Below are 17,866 nucleotides of genomic sequence, written 5' to 3' on the forward strand. Positions count from 1 at the left end.
GGCTCCAATAAGAGTCTAAGAATTTTATTTTATTTTTTTAACCATTGAAAACATTGTATATCCTTAAGGGTCAGAAATAGAGAAGAGGGGAGGAGAAAAGTAAAATTCAGCATTACCTCTGGTGTATCAATTACTGGCATCCTAGTCCATGCTACAAATTTGTAAACCATCTTAGAGTTCCCTCTTGGATTAGTTTTCTATTGCTTCTCTAAAAAAGTGCCACAAATTTAGCTGCCTATACAACACTAACTTGGTATCTTATAGTTCCTTGGTCAGAAACTTAATACATTTCTCATTGGGCTTTAAAAAAGGGTGTCCACAGGGTTGAGTTAGTTTCTGGAGGCTTTAGGGAAGGATCTGTTTCCTAGTTCATTTGGGTTGTTTGAAGAATTCTGTACTTTGCTATTGTAGGGTCCAAGCACCATTTTCTTGCTGCTTATAAACTGGGGGCATCCTCAGCTTCTAGAGGCTACTGCATTCCTTGGCTGTGATTGGCTTTCTCCTTCTCAGAAGTTAGCACTTGCTCACCTAGCATCTCTCTGACTTCCCTCTTTTCTTCCTTCCTCTTCCACATTTTAAAGGAGCTAGAAGATTAGACCTGGCAAGGATGATCCAGGATAACCTTTTTAATCTCAAGATCCTTACCTTAATCATATCTAAAAGGTCCATTTTACCCTGTAAGTTGTCATAGTCACAGGTTCCAGAAATTAGGATGTGAACATCTCGGGGGGTAGTGGTTATGATTCTGCTGGCCACATCTCTGGACAGACCTGGGCAGATAGGAAGAACCAACTGTAAATAAATCTGAGATTTATTGATTTCACTGCAAATGACTTGAGTATTTGTGTGTAAAAAAATAGCTAATGAAATTGTACATGTTAAGATAAGATTAAGATATTTAAAAAAGAAAAAAGTAAACAAATTTTCTAGGATGTATTTACAGGTCCTGCTAACTGCAGTTTAAATTGCTCTTTAAGGAGTTTTTGACAGATTGGTAAATTACAACCTACACAACCTTAATTAATTTTGTCATATCTCAAATTCTCTCAGATTGCCTGAGTTTTTTTCCTTCCACATTTTGCTAGTGGCTTTGGGTTTGGTTGCTCTCCCAAGAAAACTGAGGCAAAGCAGAGAGATTGACTGGCTAGTGAGTGTGTGTGTTTCATTTATGCTCTGCCTTTTGGCTAAATTTATAAAGGCACAGAATATGGAATGGATTGTGTTGATGTAGAAAAATAACATGAAATAATAATGTGGGCCAATATCATGGAGTACTAATGAGAAACAATAATGTGAGACTACAGGTTAAGTAGCAATTAGAATCTAAAATCCAACAACCTACTCTTATAAGCATTCTGTTATGTGAAAATGGGCTTAACAAAGGCTCCAAAGGCAGAGACTGGGAGGAGACCAAGAGGCAGACTGGGAGAAGGTAACACTAGAAGAATTTTTCTCATGCACATTCAGAAATTTATAGTAATCCTGATACTAAGGTCCCCACTGCAGAAATTCAGACTGAATTGGTCTAGAAGGGGGTTTTTGTTTTTGTTTTTGTTTTGTTTTTACAGTGCTCCAAGTTACTCTAGTATTCAGTCTGGGTTGAGAATCATTGCATCTGATTCACCTTCATGACACCGGTGAGAGCTAGAAAAATTCTTGTGGCCAGGCATGAAACCAAGGGGATCTCAAGGGCAGGGATACAGCAGCAGAGGTAACCTACCCTAGGGTTTCCAGGTGCAGATATCTCTAGGCTGGGCCCTTCTGCATTCCTATATCCCTAGTTTCTTGCCTGTCCTGTGAGATGGAGATGGGGTTTCATGACTCTGACAAAGGATCAGCATTGATTTCTACTTCCAAGGAGCCTGAGCTCCTCATTTCTAGAGGAAAGAACTCCCCTTTCTTCTCACTGCAATTCAAACTCCTATAAACATATTGTTATGGAAATAAGTGTAAAGGGGGAGGAAAACTCTAAATGATGGTAAAGGTAATTCCTAAGCTTCTCGCTTCTTTCCATCTTGGGGGTCCAGTTTGTCTTCCCAATTGGAAGTCATCACATTCGAGTATGCAGTCTCTCTTCGGTCTGAGGCTCTTTCATCTCTACTGCTTACCTGATTCCTCCTTGGTGCCATTTCTCCACCTCCATTTATGGTGGCTAGCCTCTGCCACAAGATTTGGAGAGAATTTGGATGACCTTACTAATGTGACCATCAGTGATGTTGCAGGTTCTCCACAGAGCTGCTGCTGGGACAAGATTGCAGACGGTAATGAAGCCCTTTGAAAAAAAAAATAGGCTTAATATTGTAACTCTCGTGTTTCTTTTCTCATTTCAGTTTGTTTTAGTCTTTCTTCCTAATTGTCTATAGGAACCAGTGCAAGTTCTATTGGGGTTAAGAACAGGGCAGACATGTAACCATATTGAACATGGAGGTTTGGCCCTCCTGCCCGAGCTAAGTGGGCCTTTTCTATTTTCATACCTTTTCTCTTCTGTAGCTTTAATGTGGAAACAGCATTGTTGCCTTTGGTGTTCCTAAGAGTCTACATCCCATCGCTGTAACAGGTGAGAGACAAATTCCATGCATTCCGTTGTGTAAAGAGTCAGGAGAGGGCCTTCCAGAGATGCATTCAAGCTAGGAGATGTGGTTATCACAAGTAATAAATGTTCTATTCTCAGGAGGTGAGTCAGAAAAAAGATAAGTGACTGTGAATTCTGGGAATTAGGACATTTCCATATAATTCATCATCATCTGAGTATCTCTCAAGTGACACTTAATAGTAGCAGGCTTTGCGCTTGGATGGTGAGTGCCCTGGGTCACCATCTTAAATCTATGGTCAGAATGAGGTTAAGATGCGCATTTGTGTCTGGTATGTCTTCTCTCTACTGAATGAATTCATTTTGCCAACCCTCAGTACCTTGTGCGATGAGGCAATGAAGACTACAATTTCAGTAGACTTTGATTACAGTGTCTTTTGAATTTCAGCCCTTATTTACAACACTTCACTTGTAGGTACCACACTTCTGCAGTGCATTGGCAATATCAGTTTGCTTCAGCTATGGTTTTGCTTCAATATTTTCTTGGAATATGCATTTTATACCTCTGTTAAAAATATGTGTCTGGGTGAAGGAAAATTGAATCAGAGTTCAGCCTGTTTTACAGAGCACCATTTTCGGTGGAAAAGTTGGGCTTGTTTCCCAGTTTTCTGGTTGTTCCCAGGTCTCTGGGTCAAACAGCAAATTACAGAGAAGGCACTCCTTTTCTTCCTTCAGTTTTGCATATGGTCTCTGTTGTGTAACATTAAAATGGGATTTTTCTCTGATGAAAACCTTATTAGGATCTTACCAAGTCTGCTTTATCTAAATCAAAATGAGAGTCCTTTGTTCTCTAAGTCTGCATGACTTAGTTTACCATATTTTATTTTCATGTTTTCTCTGGGTTCTTATCTGTATGTTAGCAAGAGTTTGGAAGAGCTTGTACTGGAAGCTGCTGCCAGCCATCATTTTACACCAGAAGTCATCAAAGCTTTTTATCATTTCTCCTTATTTCAAGACACTTAATTTTTTCTCACTCATGCTCTTCTTGTTTCTGCCTTTTGTGTGATGGAAATATCGTAATTCTTGTGCTTTGTGTGAACATGATTATTGGTGATTGTAATGCTTCTTTGCTTAGGAAGGTCATAAAGGCAAAGAGTAAGTCTCTCTCAAAAAATAAGATAAAGGATGCTCCAGCTTGTCCTTTACCAAGAAAGTTCATTCTTCATCTTCCAAGGCTATTATGGGGACTATAATGATGCTGAAGGATGACATATGCATCTTTATATGCCTCCAAACTGTCCCAGGAATTACCTGGAAAGATGGTCCCTAGGAGGACAGGCATCATTCAGGGTTTCCTCACACCCCGCAAAGGTAGAGATGCTGCTTGTTTCCTTACATGACTACTGATGAAAGGGTAGGCCCCAGTTTCCAAGCTTTGGACACTTAGGCAGAGAAAACTCTGGGTTGGGCAGGACTGGAGTGTATTGATCTCTATTTAGAGAAGAAGTAAAAATCATTCCAGGTGAGGTGATATGATAGCGTGTCTGGGGATGGAGAGTGCTCCACAGAAAACAGATGTGAGGATGAGGAAGCATGTGTGAGAATGGAGGGGAGAGAGAAGGGCTATCGTGACAGTAGGATATGAGGCTGGGACAGGCTTTGAAGGCAGAGTGGTGGAGGATAAAGTGAGGATGAAGAGAAGATGGGATGGAAAGAAAATCTGTGTAGAGGAAGGAGGAGGGGGTAAGAATAGGATGAAAGATAAGGTTGAGGCAGTAGAGACAGGTGTGCTGGGTGCAGATGGAGAACAACTGGTATAGATGAGGAGGGGGCTTCTGAATAGAGAGGAGGATGTGTAAGAATGAACAGTGAGCCTGGGAAGAAAGTGACTCATAAATGGAACTGACTGTAAAAGTAGCTTCATATATAAAGCTTCATAAAATACAGACCTCATCAACCTGCAGACAACATGGGTGGGGCAGGGGAAAGAGATCTTGACAGCTTGAAAAATCAAAGGAAAGGTGATAAGCTATGGTGATTTTGACGAACTATGGTGGAAATAGTTCTTTCTCTGATCCTTGGCACAGCTCCCTCCCAGTTTGGAAGTTCTGAGGATAAAGTAGGGGTAAAGTAGAGGTAAAAGTAGGGGTGAAGAGGGTAATCTAGGGGAGGTGGTTGTTTCTGTGCCATTAGAGGTAGTCCAGTCAGAGGTGAGCCAGTGTGTCCTAGGAATACTGCATTATCATCCCTCTGAGGGTCCTTTTGTGAGATGTGATAGGATGAACTCAGGGGACCTCAGGTGTTAGCTCCACCTGGTGTGTCATTTATCTTTAGGGGCCTTTATTCTGCTCTCTGCAGTGTATTTGGACAAGGTGGAGCCCCTTCAGGTAACTTGCACTGAAAAGATAAACTACTTTCCCATCCCTCCCCAACATCCAGGAAAGATCAGATTGGCCATGACCTCATGGGACATGTCTTCAACCTGAAGATAGCCCAGGTGAAGACTTCTCTCTGGGGGCTGAGGCAAGTTCTCTGCTCCTTCCACTGCCTTCATGTTTGCCCAAATGGATGGGTTCATCCTTCAGAATTGAAGAGCCATTCACCCTTGTGCTGGGAAAGATGGATAACCCAAATGCCAGATGCTGTCCCCAGGGAGGCCATCCTTTGATTATGCTACCATTCATGCCTAACCCCAAACCTGTCCCACCCTACCAATCTGTCCTGCTTAAAACACAGCAGGCCGCAGAAGAATTTGCACAGGATCCAATTCTGCCTCAGCTTGCTAAAACAAAAAATAAGTCTGGAGAAAGACTCAGAGTCATATTTCACTGAAGTCTCTTAGTAAATTAATTATAGGCAGCTATAATTCATCATGCTTTCAATGAACAATTAATTATGTACAAGAGAGACAAATGTTTTATTGAGACCAAGAAACAACATGTATCATTTGTAGTGTGGCATTTTCTCCTCACACCGCAGGGAGGGCTTTATGGGCTACAGATTGCACAAACCAGTCTTGCTCTGGAAAATACAAATCCACCTGGACCCACTATGAAAATAATTTCCTGGAGTTGGAAGGGCTTGAAGTGTGGCACTTGGAATTATACTTAGGCGTGCTCCTTCCTCACCAGAGCAGGAAGGTCCTATACAGAGGATGTGGTCCTGGCAAAGACCTCAGAATGCAGGGCAGCCCCTCTCTTAGTCTACGGCAGATCTGGAAAGGTTGTGGTGTGGGAAAAAGGAGTCAGTGGCAGGGAAGCAGAACCAACCAGCTCCCCTGCTGCCCCGTCAATGCCCCATCTCTGTGAAGCACAGTCTCCACACACAGAAATGCTCAGAACAGAATGAGAAAGTCTCTTATTCTAGATCAGACCAATTAAGGTTAGTCTTTTCATGAGTGGCCTTTGAAGAAAGAAGAGGCATAGCCAAGGTGGCCTCAGCCATATGGCAATGAAGCCTGAGGACTGAGATTTCCTCTTACTAGAGGACATCTATTGCCTCTATGGAATCCATGACCCTTTTCCCCTTCCTGGCAGAGCCCTTCTTTCCCAGCCTAATTGGATTCACCCCACATTGTCTCCAGGTATCACTCCAAGCCCCTTGAGGCAATTGGTGTATTTCACCTTTGGGACCCTGTGATGGGTTCAAGGAACCCCAAAGGAGCCAAGGAACCTCATGGGATGCTGGAACATCCATTCCTTTTTCTCTGCTGTACTGGATGGAAGTAGAGAATGTTACTATTGTTACTGCTACTGCTAATGCTACTACTTTTACTGTTACTGTTGCGGAAACCGCAAAAACCATGGCAATGGAAGGGAAAAACAGCACTCAGAGATATGGAAAAGCAAGGTTTATTCAGCACTGGTGCGGGCTCAGAGGAGTCACCTCCAGAGTCTGAGCACCAGGTCTTTGTTCTCAGTAACTTTTACACGCTACAAGGTCTTGATTTTCCCATGTAAGCATCCCGGACCTCCCCCCATCCCCAAGCAGACAGTGTTCCTCCCTAAGAAACTGAGCGAGCAAGGTTACAGAAGCGGAACTGATAAGCAATGCTGGGTACATGATTAGCAGGGCTGCTGGCTTGGACATAGGGCACACAGTTGTTACATTATTGCAAGAAGGGTGGTGTAGTGACGAGCATAGCTGGAAAGGCTTGCAGCTGCCTTCTTAGCCAAGGGGGGTTGTTCTTTAGTTAAAACTCTATTTCATTACTACCAATAACAACAACAGTGCTAACATTTTAGGGCTCTCACTCACTGGTGGACACAGTTTTAAGTGCTTTATATATATTTACTCATTTAATTCTCAAATCCCTATGAGATATATTATGATTAATTTCTCCATTTTACAGAAGAGAAAATTAAAGCTTTTTTCAACTTGCCCAAGGTCATAGGTTAGTAAAAGCTTGGGCCAGGCTTCAAATTGAATCTTTGTAATTATATGAAACTTGTAACTGCTAAAGACCTGAGGGAAGTTTAAAGCTACTGGGAGCCCAGGATGAGGACCTGAAGAGGAAATGGATCTCAAAAGAACAGAGGGAATATCTTGTGAGTCTTCCTGGAGGCAGAATAAAGTCTGCCCTTTTAAATTATGTGAATCAAAAGATTTCCTCTATATTTAAGCCATTCTGGAATGAGTCCTTTCTTTGTTTCAACCGAATGTAGAATTTGGCACCAGGAAGCAGGAGTTGAAACTGTCAAGCACTGATACGTACGGAGTTGACTAAATTGGCATATTGGGAAAGGTTGTGGGTGGAAAACACTCTCTTTCAGGCAGAGGGATTAGCGCACCTTGTTATGCAGTAATGAATTAACTGGCTGAATTGTCATGTGTTGGTATTTGAGATTCAGACTACTGATCTTTCAAACTTGCAGCAGTAGGAATCTTGTAATAAAATCAGGATATTGAGCTTGGCCACTTCTCCCCATCTTTAGTAAGGCCTGTTCTGATTGTCTAATATATATTACAAATCACTCCAGAACTCAGTGGCTTAAAGCACATATTTATAGTGATCTGGCATGGTTCTGCAGGTTGCCTGGGCTTAGCTTGGTGGTTCTTGCTTAGAGTCTGTCATGTTGCAGTTTGATGGTGGCTGGGTCGGCTGTCATCTGAAGATTCAGTGGGTTGGATGATCAGACGGCTCACTCACAGGGCTTGAAGATAATGTAGGTTTCTTTCTGGGAGTTCAGCTGGGCTGTTGACCAGAGTGCCTTCATGTGATCTCTCCACGTGACTTGAGATTCTCAAAGACTGGCAGCTGAGTTTAAGAGGGACTGTTCCCAGAATTCCTAGAGGCCCAGGTGGAGATGGGTACAAGATGGCAGAGTAGAGGGGCTTAAACTCATCTTTTCTCATGAAAACACCAAATTTACAAATAACAGCTGAACAACCATCAATAAAATAGATTGGAAACTACCAAAAAAGGTATCCTACATCCAAAGACAAAGAAGAAGCCACATCAAAACGGTAGGAGGGCGCTTTCGCGATATAAGCAATCTCATACAGGTCAGGTGGGTGACCCACAGACTGGAAAATGACTATATCAGAGGCTCTCCTACAGGAATGAGCATTCTGAACCCCATGTCAGGTTCCCCAGCCCCGGGGTCTGGCTTTAGGAGGGGGAGCCCTCAGAGTATGTTGAGGTCCTATGCGACTTATGTGAAGGAGCTCCACAAGACTGGGGGTGGGGGAGCAGGGACTCTGCTCTTGGAGGGCGCACACAGGATTCCATGTCCACTGTGCCCCAGGGCAAAGCAGGGACCCCATGAGAATCTGGGTCAGACTTGCCTGTGGGTATTGGAGGGTATTCTGGGAAAGCAAGGGGCAGCTGTGGCTCATTGTGGGGGCAGGACATTGGAGGCAGAGGTCCCAGGAATATTTATCCATGTGAGCTCCCCTAGAGGCTGCTATTTTGGAAAAACCTGGCAGCAGCCATGGGACTGACAAGCCCCAGGCCAAACAACAAGCAGGGTGGGAACACAGCCCCCCCACCCATCAGCAAACAGCTGCCTAGTAGATCTTCCCAGGCACACAGCTACCTCTAATCATACCCAGATACAAAGCCCCACCCAACAGGGATAAGAATCAGCTTCACCTTCCAGTGAGCAGGCACCAGTCCCTCCCATCAGGAAGCCTATAACAAGTCCCTGTATCACCTTCCTCCACAAGAGAACAGACACCAGGAGCAACAGAGGCTACGACATTGTAGCCTGCAAAAAGAAGGCCAGATGAAAAGCTATACAAAATGATAAGGGAGAGGAATATAAGCCAGATGAGGGAACTAGACAAAATCACTTTAAGTGAACTGTAGATTAGCAGCCTCCATGAAAAAGACTTTAACATAATGATAGTAAAGGTGATCTAAGATCTTGGGGAAAAACTGGAGGTAAGGATTGATAAATTACAAGAAACATTGAATTAAGAGGCCCAGGTGTAGGCTGAAAGACTAAATATAATTCAGCCTGGGAAGTCAGAAAGTGTCACTTGCACTGTATTCTCTGGGTTAAAAGAGAGTCGAATGGACAGCCTAAATTCTAGGAAAGAGGACTGCGTCAGAGCGAGAACATATGGAGATATGGTTTATTGGTTGGCCAGTGTGGAGACCAGATTATGTTAAGACACTGTAAGGAAGTAAGGTGCTTCCTGTGACCTGGACCAAGGAGAACCAGAGAGACCATAGTCAGGAAGACTGTCTGAAGCCTGCAATCCAAATCCAGTGGTGGTAGAATATAACCTGTAGCCTTGAAGGTTTGGAAAAGTTGATCCCATGATATAGACAGTGAGACTAGGCTAGGATGTGGGAAAGAGGGTAATACTGGGGTGCAGAATGATACTGATCCTCTCATCCACCCCAAAAATACAACTCTAGTTCAGGTCTTGCCCAGCTGGCTGTAATTCCACACTCTCTGACTGGCACAGTGACAATGTCCTGCAACATTTCTTTGCACGAGTCAAATTTGAGGTGCCTCCCATTCTTAGACCGACTTGTCCAGGCGGAGTGTAGGGGGAACCTGAACACTGTGGTGGAGAGGGATGGGCAAAGCCCCTGGGCCTGCCACCAGATGGCGTTTTCCCAGGCCCATCTCACTTGAACGGCGTCACTTAAGACCTTTGGCTGAGGCTGCCTTCACGGATTAACTAGAAGCAAATAGACCAGAACGCCCACAGAGCCTGTAAAAGACTGATACCTAAGTTCCACCAAACCTAGTCTGTAATTGCTCAGGCCCAGATGAATGTGAAGAGAGATTACTTTAACTTGCATTTCTGTTGTTCCTAGTGAGGTTGAGTATCTTAACATGTTTCTTGAATGCATTTTCCCTTCTGTGAATTTCATTGTATCTTCGTGTTTCTATTGGATAGTTGTCTTTCTGTTGTACATTTTGGGGAAGTTTTGTCATATTATTTATCTCTGCTATAAATGTTTTCACAATCTATGTTTTATCTATTGACTTTAATAATCATATAATTCTCTATTAAAATATATAGTAATACTTCTATCTTCTAAAAAATAACTTCTGGATTCTTACCTTTATTTTAAAGGTATCCCTAATACTTCCTGACCACCCTCCACTGCTCATTCCGGTGGCTTCTAAGGGTTTTCTCATCTACTGTGAATTCTCAGAGCCCAGTTCTACAGCAAGCACAAAGTTACTGCTCAGTAAATGCTAGTGAAAATCTTTAAAAGTGAATGACAAAGGATGGTGGTTTCAGCCAAATCAGTGTTGTAACCGAGATGCAATTATCTTTTGCTTATGCTGCTGGAATCAAAGGGAGAGTCCCAAATGGTAGGCCTGACTTGGAGGGAGACAGCAGGCATCTCTCTGTGTCATCTTGTAACTATAGGTCAGCTTGGCAAAATATATATGGTGAGTCCTTGGGCTGATGAGAAAGGTCTGAGCTGAGAGGAGTCCAGTGTTTGATTCTTCTTCCTTCCTGGAACCAGTCATGCCCTTCCTCTTAGTCTGTCATTCCATCACATTTGTCACTCTCCCTTCCTAGTCCTGTTGTCTCATTTCCTACTGTTCCTACTACTTCTCTTTCTTTCTTTGAGTTGAGATCTTATGAGCACTAAATTCAGTCCCACCTTGGGACCACCCCAGAACAGAGCTCATGCCCCTGTTTTGTCTTTCAAAGACCCTGGCCCCTTCTTCTACAGGCAGCATTACTTCTTTCTTTTGTGAGCAAGGATATTAGATGCCACCCACATCCTTTTCCTTTGAGGAATTCATTACTCCTGTGAATAATGGGAGCTTCCCTCAGAGAACAAAATTTTGATACCATCTCCCTAACTCCCTCTTCCCTTAGTCCCCGATCCCCTCAATTATAGTCTGATCTGGGTCTCAGACACGTAAAAGACAGGATTATGTTCAGAGCATGATCAGGACAGGAAATTAATTTTATTTATTAAAATTGCTAAGCAGATATAAGTGATATCATATGGTATTTGTTGCTGCAAATAGCATTATTTCATTCTTTTTTATTACTGAGTAATATTCCATTATATATATATATATATATATATCTACATATATATCACATTTTCTTTATCCATTCCTCTATTGATGGACATTTAGGTTGCTTCCATGTCTTGGCTATTGTAAATAGTGCTGCAGTGAACATTGGGGTACATTTAAAGATGACTTTATCTTGTTTCAAGAGAAAAACTACAGGCTTGGAATTTTAATTGGAATTGAATTAAATGAATTAAGTATTTTTATATATCCCATATTAATTATGGGAGAAATCATGTCTTAATGATATTGTCTATATCCCACAAATATCTTTCTTTTATTTTTTATTTCATGTCCTTTAAGGCCTAATAGTTTTAAATTATAAGCATAATACTTTTATTTGTAAATTTATTCCTAAAAAATCTATTTCATTTAGTTGCTACCATGAATTGATTGTTTTTCGTCCATTTATGTCTAGCATAGAAATATGCTATTGATTTTTTTATACCTGTTTTGGACCCAGTCACTTTATCAAATACTCTTACTCATTTCTTTTTTTTAAACTGGAGTCTCTAGAGTTTTCCAGGTATACAATCATATTACCAGCAAAAATAATTTTATCATTTTCTTTTCGTTTTCATAGAAATGTTTATTGCTTCATTAATCTAGTGACTGAACAACAACTAAAAAAATAAATGCCTATCAATATGAGAATGGTTGGATAAATGTTGGCTTGTGCACAAAATTGAATGTTCACTGACTGTGGAAATAAGTTAACTTGGATAGATTTTAGCTATAAAGGGTGAAAGTGAGCAAGGCAAAATGCAGTCATATGGTCCTATTTTTCTTAAACAACAGAAAAAGTATCTGTGTGTATTTGTACATGCAATATATATGTATATAATTATTAAATAGAAGGAAGATTATGAAAAGGTGTCAGTTAGGTTATATTGGCAGTGGTAGATGAGCAGAAAAGGAGAGAGAAGCAAAAACAAACAAAAAAACTGCATTAAGAGGTTATTCACCATAGAAACAGCATGTACGATACAATCCCATTCATGTTAAATTACATGAAGCTGTGCAAAAAGAAATATGAAGAGATGGTCAAAGCAGTGTTAGTGGTGCTCATAATCTCAAGTAGGATTTCAGGAGATTTCATTTTCATTTTTGCTTTTTATGAATTATTCAAAATTTGTACTACAAGAGTATATTATCATAAAAACATAGATGATTTTTTTTCTATGAGAGATATTTTTTAAAAAGGCAAAATGCAATAAGGACAATTCTAGCTTGAGTATCAACCCAGCCGTTTTCCAAATTTGTGCTATGTTGTTTGAGTTTCTTTGGTGGAAAACATCAGACACTGGAAGACTAACGGTAAGAACTAGGAACTTAATTACAATATACTGAATTGAAGATAAAACTTTGCAATAGTCTTTTGGAAGGACAAGTTCCTACAGAGCACAAGAAGAGGGAATTAGGAGGTGGGAATTAATGGACAATTTCTCAGTACTTCAGGATGTATCATTTCTGAGAGTTTTCCTTCTTGGCACCCTTGTGGGCAAGAATCAAAATCTTAATTAGACAAGTCTGAATGTCCAAGTTTGGGTCACATGCTCAACATGGCCAGTGGAGGATGGATTTCATTGGTTCATTCCTTCCAAGATTACATGCAATAGGGAAAGGGAATAGTTTTCCTATAAGGGATTGGGGCGCATTAACCAAATGAAAGGGGAGCCAGTCTGGAAAGTTAAAAAAAAATACCAGATGTCTCTACAGAGTCTCACAGAGGCTGAGGTCTACCAGAGCCTGGATCTGCTGATGAGACACCCACTCGTCAATCTATGTGCATCTGAATTTCTCTCCCTCCCCCCAGGGCATTAGGTGTTCAGCCTGCTTTCCTTTCTAGGATGTACATTCATGGGACTCCTTTTAACTTTAGGTCTTACAGACGTTGATGCTTATTTTTCCTTCACTTGCTTGTTGGAATTCAGGCTCACTTCTTCCAAAGGAGACGGCGTAAAATCAAAACAGAGTAAGGAGATGAAGATGTCTCAGTAGAAGGGATAAATGATGCAAGGAAAGTCAGGTTAAAAAAGTTACTGCTATGATGAATTAAATCTTCATTGGGCCACCATGGTACCCGAGGGAAAATAGAGGGCCATGGTGGTGGAAAAAGTATTCTTAAGGGGTCCACCCTGATGAGGGGAAGTTCTATACTCAGATGAGTATCACCCATTTGAAGTAAGTCAAAGAGAACTTAAGAGAGGAAAATCTCCTTCTCGACATGTAGAAGTGCATCAATGAAGATCCTGTGCAGCATCTGTAGTGTGGACTCTGTCTTGAGGTACCTTTCTATGTTTGAATGCCAATGGTCAGTGGCTTAAAGCAACAAACATTTATTCTTTCTTCTCTGGGTCTGCTGGGGTGACTCTGCTCCTTGCCTCAAGCATGCAGTTTCCCTGAGACATCTCTGCTCTACTCTGGGCCCCCCACAGAAGGGGCAGCAGCCACTTTTCTCACAGGCACAAGTAGGAGAGGACAAGCCTCCCCATGCAAGCACATCTTAAGCTTTTGTTTCATCATTCAGGTGTCTCATTGGTAAAGGCAAATCATGTGCTGGGATGGACATTGTGGGAATGGAAGTTCCTATTCCCATGGAGGTTGTGGTCATGGCAAAGAGCAAATGTTTTTGAACAACAATCGAAACTACTTCGGTCACCACAAGATCTTACCTGAGTGTGCTGGGGGATAGTCAGAGGTCAGAACTGGGCAGTTATGTTAGAGAACTGCTTCTTTTTTCAGTGGCCTAAGAAAAAATTTTGAAAAAAGCTATTGAAAGAAGAGAAAAGGGGAAAGAGAGAAGGGAGAGATCTGGAACTATATGTTAAATGTTCACTATCATTGTTTTGGAGTGAATATAATACATGATTGAGATTCTCTGTATCATTTTTGGGATTTTCCACATTTTCTACAATGAATGTCTAATGATTTCATAATCAAAAATAACACACATGCACACATACATGAAAGAACAAAACTGTTCTCCAAGGAGTCTTTTTCTTTGCAGCTAATGAATGCAAGAACAACACTTGTTTTGATGGAGAGGAAGGGATAGCTTTCAGTTTTTTGTTTTTGTTTTTTGTAATATCTAGCTTTTAAAGGGAAAATGAACACTGCAAAACATTAATTTTTTTCTCTGCTAGGTAAATTTTGCTCTTAGGGAAGAGGCTAAGGATCACATTTTAAATTTAAATTTTGATTTTTTGAAGGGCAAGAGATCAAAAACACTTTAAGGAATTAATGTCCATTCTCAATTTTGTTAAGAGGGCGATGGCTTATTGGGTCAAGGATGCTGACTTTCTTCTCCTATTCTTCTCTCAGTTTCCTCATCTGTAAAATGAAGAGGTTAAATGCAATGATCTCTAAAGTGCCTTGAAGACCTCACTTACAGTAAGTAATTCTAATATTCTTCCTGTAGCTCAGTTATTTACCATCTGAAAATGCATGCTCCAAAATGAAAGGTCTGCTTTATACTGACATTTATGTAGTTACTAGCACAGAAGCCCATGTGGGAAGTTCTTTTATTATTGTTTTCTAGTTGTACAAATATTGTGTCTCATAGAAATTCAAAAATATAGAGAAAGGAAAATTACCAGAAAGTTACCACCAGTGTAGGGTTCACTGTATTTCTAGTATTTTTTCAGTGCATGTATAATTTATTTAAAAATTGATCTAATTTTTAATTTTATCTATTGTGATGTATTCCTATGCAGTTAAGTTATCTTCTAAGCAGTCATCTACAATGGCTAGATGAGATTTAATAATTTAAAGTTTTTATTCATTATCCAGTCTTTTTACCTCTTTGCTCTGTCAGTATGGGCTAGGGATTAAATTTATGATCTTTGATATTGGACAACCTGAATTGGAAAACCTGGGTCTATTACTTATGGACTATGAATCTAGACATGGGTCTTAACTAGGTTACGTTCATTTTCCTGATCACCAAGATGAAATCTATATTTTCTATTTAGTTTTATAAGTAATAAGACTATATCCTGAGTATAGAATGTTTCTTGTGAAAATTAAATGAAATAATGGCTGTGTAGCGGGGTAATATTTCAGGTAATATCATATGCTTACCCTCTGTCCCGCCCTGTGCCTTCACTGTTTGTCTTCTGGTTTATTTGCATTGGCCCCTCCCACCTCAGAGTGATTGACATACCTCATGAACTTTGGAATCAGAAAACAGTCTGTAAATTCTTGACAAAATTTGATATTTCTGGTCTGAGTAGAAGAAAGACAAATCTGTATAGATACTTGTAAAGTAATTGCTTCCGTTGCCAAACTAGGTAAACTGTAACATGGGCTAAAAAGGAAAATGGGGGGTTTGGGGGCATCTGAGTCTCCCTTGCATCTCAGCATCAGTCACCTTTGCAGAGTTGCCCCAGGGGACCATCTGTCTTCCACATTGCTCTATGGTGGGGATGCGCAATAGATAGTGTGCAGCAAAGCATCCACAGGCCACCCTTCTGGTAGTGGCTCCATGTTCCCCAGACTGCTGGGCGCCACACCATGGAATCCATTCAAATTGAATAACAATCTGTTTAGCAGCCCAGAACAGTCATGATCCCCCAGGCCATGGATTCCTAGAGGGCTTGTAGTGACAGAAAGAACAGGCTTTTTGCCTCAAAAGGAGGCAGGATCGTATAGAAACACTCCAGCTCTCCTACTCAGCAGGGCAATACACAATGGCCGGCTGCACACAGATGAGCCCAGCACAGTTCCTCCTAGTGTACAAGCTCAGAGCACTTGAATTGTTCCCAGTACTTCCAATTCTTCACTGGATAAACACTGAACATCCTTGATGTGCATATTTTCATATCTTATTGTTTCCTTAAGGTAGTTCTTAGAGGTGTAATTATCCTTTTGAGTAGAGACATTTTTAAGACTTTTAATAAATATAGATGATCTTGCCCTGAGAATAATTTAATAAATTTACTCTTTAATGAGAGGATATACTATCCTATGTTTTTGCCAAAATTTGTTAGTATAAATAAATAGCTAAGTTCTGGCTTTCTCATGTAAAAATAATATATACAGGCTTATTGCAAAATCATCTGAAAATTCTGAAAAGCAAGTACGTGTTTTTGAAAAAATTAGCTCTGCATCATTATTTGTAAGCCAAACTAGTATTCCATTGTATGGCAGAATTTTATTTAGCCACCCCTTATTAAGAGGCTTTTAGGTTGGATGTGTGATTTTGCTACTTGCTAAATTGTACAATGAATTTCTTGAACATACATTTTTGTGATTTTTGTCTAAATATGTTCTTAATATCCTCATCCACTCTACTATATCTCAGATATTTTTAATTTCGTCTAGGTATGCAATCCAATTATTCAAAAAGCATGATAATTTTGACCCTTCCTTTTCATTATTACATTTTTTTCTTTGTGGCAAAAATAGAAGTTTTAGAAAAATACACAACAATTACAGTGATGCTAGGTTTTCTCTTTCTTCCTGACTTTAATGGGAATATTTCAAGATATGGACAATGTTTTCTATTGATTTCAAAATTTTATTTTTTATTATTTTTAATTGAAGTAAAATTGATTTACAATGTGTCAATTTCTGCTGTACAGCTACGTGATTCAGTTATACATACATATACATTCATTTTATTATTCTTTTCTATTATTGTTTATCTCAGAATATTGAATACAGTGCCCTATGCTGTATAGTAGGACCTTGTTGTTGCATAGTAGGATGTTGTTGTTTATCCATTCTATTTGTAAAAGTTTACATCTGCTAACCCCCAACTCCCAGTCTTTCCCTCTTCCACCTCACCACCCCCTTGTCACACAAATCTTTTCCCTATGTCTGTGAGGCTGTTTTTGTTTCACTGACAGGTTCATTTGTATTATATTTTAGATTCTACACATAAATGATATCATATGGCATTTATCTTTTTCTTTCTGACTTACTTCACTTAGTATGGTAATCTCTAGTTCCATCCATGTTGGCAGTATTTCATTATTTTTTGTGAATGAACAGTATTCCACTGGATAGATGTACCATATCTTCTTCATTCTGTTAATCTGTTAATAGACATTTATGTTATTTTGATGCCTTGGTATTGTGAATAGTGCTGCTATGAACGTAGGAATGCATGTATCTCTCTGAATTATAGTTTTGTGAGGATATATGTCCAGGGATGGGATTGCTGGATCATACTTGTTGTTTTCTGAGGAACTTCCATACTGTTTTCCTTAGTGGTTGTACCAACTTACCTTCCTTCAAACAGTGCAGGAGGGTTCTCTTTTCTCCACACCCCCTCCAACATTTATTATTTGTAGACTTATTAATGGTGGCCATTCTGACTGGTGTGAAGTAATACTTCATTTTGATTTTCATTTCTCTAATAATTACTGATGTTGAGCATCAGAGGGCTAATTTCAAATCATACTAAATAAGTAGCTTTCTATGTTAAATTTTCCTAAGTTTGTTTTTAATTAGAAGAGGATGTTTAAATTTATCAAATGCTTTCTGGCATTTTTTAAATAGTCTCACATTTTTTCTCCTTTTACCTAATAATATAGTGAATTAAAATAAATATTTTTTTAATGTTGAACTCTTTTGGCATTTCTAGGTAAATTGTATATGACTTCTTCGAGTCTACTTTATAATACACTCCAGGATTCAGTTTGCTAAACTTTCGATGTTGTAGCAATTCCACCACCATCCCTACCATCATCATCATCTATTAACAGCATCATTAAGCCATAAACTGAATGTATACAATATTTTAGAACTTATTTACATCACTTTTTAAAACCCTCAGTTCTTTCTGAAAATATAATTCTCCCAGTTTTATTGAGGTATA

General features: G+C 39.9%; 1 long non-coding RNA gene across 8 annotated transcripts in view; it reads left to right on the forward strand.

Moving 5' to 3' along the window:
- Positions 1 to 17,866, forward strand: part of LOC102160043 (uncharacterized) — a 730,195-nt gene that overhangs the window by 344,190 nt on the left and 368,139 nt on the right. For all 8 annotated transcript variants that reach the window (XR_014827486.1, XR_014827490.1, XR_014827485.1 and 5 more), the window contains one exon: positions 14,365 to 14,433. This is a non-coding gene — a long non-coding RNA (uncharacterized LOC102160043). The remainder of the gene's footprint in view (positions 1 to 14,364; positions 14,434 to 17,866) is intronic.

Source organism: Sus scrofa, chromosome 14 (genome assembly GCF_054392235.1).
Source record: "Sus scrofa isolate SSC_HxYL_T2T_F1_AM1 chromosome 14, Sscrofa_HxYL_maternal_Yorkshire_Landrace_v2.0, whole genome shotgun sequence".
Classification (NCBI taxonomy): Eukaryota; Metazoa; Chordata; class Mammalia; order Artiodactyla; family Suidae; genus Sus; species Sus scrofa.